Source organism: Poecilia latipinna, unplaced genomic scaffold (genome assembly GCF_001443285.1).
Source record: "Poecilia latipinna isolate Pla-1442-1.1 unplaced genomic scaffold, P_latipinna-1.0 Scaffold2024, whole genome shotgun sequence".
Classification (NCBI taxonomy): Eukaryota; Metazoa; Chordata; class Actinopteri; order Cyprinodontiformes; family Poeciliidae; genus Poecilia; species Poecilia latipinna.
The window spans coordinates 3,587-9,641 of NW_015114640.1; the positions used below are offsets into that span (position 1 = coordinate 3,587).

The 6,055-nt window shown below is 37.1% G+C and overlaps 1 protein-coding gene across 1 annotated transcript in view; it reads left to right on the plus strand.

The window, feature by feature from the left end:
• Positions 1-341: 341 nt before the first annotated feature.
• The window catches only part of LOC106935799 (slit homolog 2 protein-like), a 46,578-nt gene continuing 40,864 nt past the window's right edge, over positions 342-6,055 (plus strand). The window contains exon 1 of the mRNA XM_015016474.1: positions 342-347. The gene's annotated coding sequence lies outside the window, so the exon portion shown is untranslated. The remainder of the gene's footprint in view (positions 348-6,055) is intronic.

The window sequence follows — 6,055 nt, forward strand, 5'->3', positions numbered from 1 at the left end:
TCCAGTAAATTCTGTTTGGTTTTGTTTAATTCACCTGAGCAGAAATGAACCTTTTCAGCCATTTTCTCCTCAGTCCTCATCTTCACCTCCATTTCGTCATTTGACCTTGTTATTTGATCTTCAGTGATTCTGTCCTGAATGCTACTTCTGAATAATATAATGTTCATTCATGCTTTCATTTTCCTGTCTTTTGCTCATCCGTTCATCCACATCTCCTCGTTGTTGTAGTCTAAATACCTGAATGAATGCAGGTGCTTTCCATTACTGCTGGATTGAAACTTTGATCAGATTGAAACTGCAGGAAGAGCGATGGATCAGAGATAAGCTCGCAGCGTGGAGCGCAGCGTGTTGCATGCGTGGGAGCCTCCTGGTGCGCTGGTGCTGCACGGTACCACCAGGACCGCGGCTTTGATGTTGGGACTGCAGCGTCTCCGAATCCAGTCAGACTCACATTCACTCCATTAAGCATCAATCAAAAACTAGAATAATTTGGGCAGAGACGTTTAAGATGTTGAAATGGAAACCAGATTGTGTGTTTGGACCCATTTATGGTGTCAGAACAGCGTTTCATAGTTTTGATTAGCATGACCTGCTGCTTTACAGCAGGTCATGCTGGTCCAGACGTATTACTACTAGTGCTGGGACTCGATTAAAATTAAATTAAAGTTTATTTCAGGGCCCGTAATTAATCACATTTTAATTGAAGACAGTATATATATTCACATTTTCTCAAGTGTCATTGTTTAAAATAATCAATGCACATCTGACATTTTTACTGTGTGTGCATACTTGTTTATGTTACATGTTGAGGACATAAAGAATGATGGACCTTATGGGGACTTAATATGCCAGATCCTGTTTTCATGGTCAGGTTTAGAGACATGTTGTGCATTAAGCATTGGTTAAGATTATTGTCAGCCCTGTGTTGGTAATAGTTAAAGGTAAGCATAAATACAGTTAATAAAGTAATTCAAGACCTTAAACTTATATTTGTGGTAGGACTCGATTATTTTGGGTTTTTTAGTTACCTATAAGTCGTAATGTATGTAATACAATATTGAAGTGCATCAGTCAAGAACGTATGTGCTATGATTTGGTAACTGGTTCTGACGTTAAAAAGTGGGACTGGAATGATTTGGGTTTCACGGATCGGTTCCATCTCAGCAGACCGGGTCTCTGGTAATTTAGGTCCCAAAGAAACAATCTCCTTCCTGTCTCAGCAGCTCTGCTCTATAATGTGAAACATAAAAACTTCATTTTGTTCAGCTTCCATCTACAGGCATTAAAATAAAAGAAAGTACACTCCCCAGAAATGCTGGAGATTTGGGTGTACTTAGTTTTATCAGTTTTTCATATTTGATGTCATCGCTCCACTGCTCTAATAAACATATTGAAGAATCTGTGATGTAAAGTTTTGACATTAGAAGTAAGATTTAAATATTTGTTGAATCTAATGAATGCAGAACTTATTTATGTGCTAAAACCCAGAAGGTGTGTTTACTTTTTAGACTCAAGTAGTGATTTCTACGATGCAAAAGAATACATAATTGCAGAATTTAACCAATATAGAAAAATGTGGAATCTCTCAGAATTGGCTTATTGCGTAGAACTCAATATGTAGCTGTAGCGGCTAATTGACCATGGCGAGTTCAGTAATGTGTATCAGTGAGTCTGAAGCATTTTGGCCACTACAGGCCTCTATACGTATTGTCACCTGAGTGGGTGGATCTTGACTCTCGGCTTTAAGCTAACAGATGAAAGTGGTTAGCTATGGCTAAACTGCTGACTGAAACACCAACATCCTTCAACAAATCAAATACTCAAAGCTTGGTGCAGCTGATACCAATAATCATCAGAATAATTAATAGAACAGTCAATAGAATACTCCATTACTAAAATAAACATGAGTAAAACATAAACATGCTTTCATCCCAGAACCATTTTATGTTTTCTGACCTAATTATCAGTTGGATTTTACAGTAAAATCTAAAGTCCAACTTACATTGGACAGAAAATCTAAAAAAAGCTTAATGTCAGTTTTTTTTAAATTAACTAATTTGATCTCTTGCTGCTAAATTAAGACTAAATTATATTTCCTATCAATCTCCGAGCCCAAAAACGCCCAGAAAACATTTAAATTCACAAACTGTTCCTTTTCTTTGGCACCGCTTTTACATCCTGCAGTGATTTACTCCTGTTTTGATTGGCCGTCAGGGCAGAGCGAGGCGGGTTTAAAGTGGCGGAGAGGAATTTACCCCCCAGCCCCCCCCGCCAAGCGCACACACACATTTCTGAGCTTATTTCTGCATCACTGTCATATCAGTGAAAACACACACCCGCACCTTGCAGAAACAGAGCCGGTCTCTGTTGCTGCTTTAGCGTCGCCTCCATAGCTTGAAGTAAAACACAGCAGGAAGGAATGCCTTGTTATGGTGGATCAGCACAGAAGATAGGCTGAATGGAGGAAGAGAAAGTGTTGAAGTAGAAAAAGCTGAAAACAATCAGGCTTTCTATGTAGGTAATTCATACAAACTATTGTGGCGACTTGTTTTGGACAGATTAGACTCAACATTAAAACATTGCAGAGGAAATACATCTTTTGTGAGCCACTCACCTGTCTCTGGGTTATAAATGGACCTTATTAGACATCTGGGCTCCAATCAGTCCGGCCTCCTTACCTACATCCTTTTGCTGTTTCTCCTTTCATCCCTCTTTCCTACACTCCGTCATTTGTATCATGACCTCTGACCTTTTCTTGTTGGGGAGGAAAAGGAAGAGGTTAACCTCACTGCATGTTTTTTCATTGTCCCACAGATTTTCCTACAGTTTAACCCACAAATGTAGAATTAATTAGTTTTCACTTTGAATTAACTCAACATGAAGCAGGCTGATTTATGCGTAATAACTGAATTATTTTGGGTATTTTGAAGTTAATGATAAAAAAACATATTACTTTATGATAATTGGGTGCGTTGATGGCTTATTGGCTGCAGTTTCTATGAGCCTCCATGTTTGGCATCATTACATCTTTTGGCCTGAATTAAAGTGTCCACTGTTAGAAAAAGCTCACACACATTCAGCCATGCTGCTGTTTCAACATGAACATTATTTAAGTATTTTATGTTTCCTGTCGTTTTGTTCTCTTGTGTTTATTCAGCAGACAAACGATGCCGTTTTGAACCTGACCAAAAAAAATTCATTTTATCTTTTCTGGGAAGAAATTTGTTTTAGTACTGGGCCAAACAAAGAACATGTTTCAAACACTGAAATTTGAATAAAATGATTTAAAAAATGTTTTGAGAGTAATTTGTGATGTGTATCCAATAGTTGAACCTACATTTATGTAGTCTGCTATTTATTGATTTTTTTTTGTTTTATTCAATCCATCCTTTTTTTTAAATGTCAGATTTTAGTTTTACCTTTTTTGATGGATTTTATTATTCAGACTAAATGTTTTCACATTTTATTTTTTAAATTCTTTTACAATTTCATTTTCTTTTCAGATTTTTATTATTTGAATTTATTGAGATCTATTTTCACTTTTTTAGATTTTATTTTTTTTATTCTTTTACAAATTGTAATTTTTTTCTTTTTTCACATTTTATTTTTTCACATTGTTTTAGGAGATTTTTATTATTTCAATTTTTACAGATTTTTTCTCACTGTTTCTTTTAGATTTTATTTGTTCAAATTCTTTTAGAGATTAATTATATTAATTGTATTTAACTCTGGAACTGGAAGACATTTTAAATATCCAAAATAAATAAACCACAAATAAGTTGAATTACGAAGTCTCTGTGAACAAAATTGTCTTCAAAAAATGACTCAAAACTACAATGTTATCATTTATCGGAATAACTTCTGAGTTAATTTATCATCAGGCAAAATTTATCATGACAGGCCTTATTGACCTTAGTTTCAAGATTTTATTACAGATTAGTCACGATTAATCGTGATTAAACTGATTTGTGGTTTCAGCTCCAATTTGAACAGTTTTCTTAAAATTACCTGTTTTGTTTTTTTATTGAATTATGTATTGTTAAAGCGTTGGTGTTGGATTGCAGTTGGACGTGTAATTGTGTTGTTTCAGACGTTATCCCGATGTTAAACTGTTTCATGCTGCCATGACCAGGACTTCCTGGAATCTCAGTTTCCTGCTGGATTAAAACCTTTAATCCAGCAGGAATTAATGCTACATTATTAGCATAATTCCACCCAGTTGAGGTGAATGATGGTTCGGAGCGGTTTGCTGCAGATAAGTGGATTTGGTGGTGAATAGCTCAGGGCTTTGCTGCTGCTCTCTCGGGGTCAGCTGTGCAGATGGTCTGCTGCTCAATCAGCCGTTTAATCACAGAGGTTAGAGGTTAATGAGTTATTGTTACTGAACCCTAAATCACAGGAACACATGGCGGCTCACTCATTATGTGTGATGTGTTCAGTACACAACCAAACAGAAAATACTCCACAGAGCCCTGCCGGGCCTTTCTAAGGGCTTCCAGCGTTAGGGAAGAGGAGAAGAAAAAGAAGACAGGAGGTTTGAAATGAAGCGAGAGTTTTTCCTTCCAATAAACTGGAAATAGTGATACAGTTTCATTAGCTTAGCCTTAAGCTACCTGGGCAAAATAATCCTGAAACAGCACCATCAACTGGTTGGGGTGTGTGTGTGTTACTGTTTGCTTTGTGTGTTCCTGGTGTGTCTACGTGTGTGTGTGTGTGTGTGTGTGTGTGTGTGTGATATTTTAGTAAATTACGCCATCAATCAAGCACATGAGAAGCAGCAGGAGAAAAATATCCTTGTTGGGGAAACATATGGCATTATTTAACCGCCTCTAAGAATCCTCTGTGTGTGTGTGCGTGTGTGTGTGCGTGCGCCTTAATATTAGCATATGTTTTCATTCAGCAAAATGAACCATTTTCCAACCAGATTCAGATTAAATTGAAGCTCTGTTTAGACTAGAATGCCTTTAAAATCTGTTGGGTTTTACACTGATCCACAAAAGTTTTCACACCCCTTAAACTTTCTGACGTTGGGTCACGTTACGCAACAAACTTCACTTTAATCATGTATAATTTAGGTCAAACTGACTCAGACTGTGCAACGGTGAAATGTGGGAAAATTATTCATACAAAGTTCATACAATTAAATACAATTAAAATGTGAAAAGTGTGGTGTGCTTCTGTCAATTTTGTACCTGCAGGTTTTCTGAAACCTCTCCAATTCAGTCAGGATGCATGGAGAACATCTAAAAACTTTAGTTTTCAAGTCTTACCTCTAATTTTATGTCACATGCCAAAACAGAATGAATTGTCAGAAAGAGAGTTTTCCAGATTTGTCTCTTTAGAAGAAATAATCAGTTTTCATCATTTCCAAGCAATAGAAACAAGATTTAGGTAACTTTTATCGAAACTTATAAAGCTGCTGGACAGCTGCCATTCCTCTCAAGGCAATACAAGAATGCTTTGAGCTTCAACCAACATTTTCTATTGCAAGATCTGATAATAATGTTGCCCAGATTAAAAATAAAAAGTCTCCATCTGCATGAACCACCTGTGCTAGGAGGAATAAATTTAGATTATATTGAATGCAGTCCAGGGGCCAAAAATGGCCGCCATCTGCCTCCAAGGTGACCAGAAAGCTGCTTTAATGGAGACTGAAACCCAAACAGATAACAAGACTCCACAAAGTGAGCTGATGAAGTGGTGATGAGTGAAAAGCTGAGCAGATCCCACAGCCTGTTGGTGGTAATTAGCTTCATGTGAGAGGAATGAGTAATCAGTGAGTCAGCCAGGCAGCCGCACCTACAGGGAAACACCAGAAACCGTCAGGAATGAGCGAAACTCTGACAGTCATCAGAAATCCACATTTACTCAGAATCAGCAGAGAAAAGCAGAAAATCAGATCTTTATGTTCCTCTGAAGCTACTGTACAAAACAGACATTTAGTTAGCGATCAATCAGTTATTCTGAAGATTAATCGGTAACACTTTATTTGAAGGGGGTTGAATAAGACTGTCATGACACTGTCATAAACATGACATAACACCTGTCATGAACA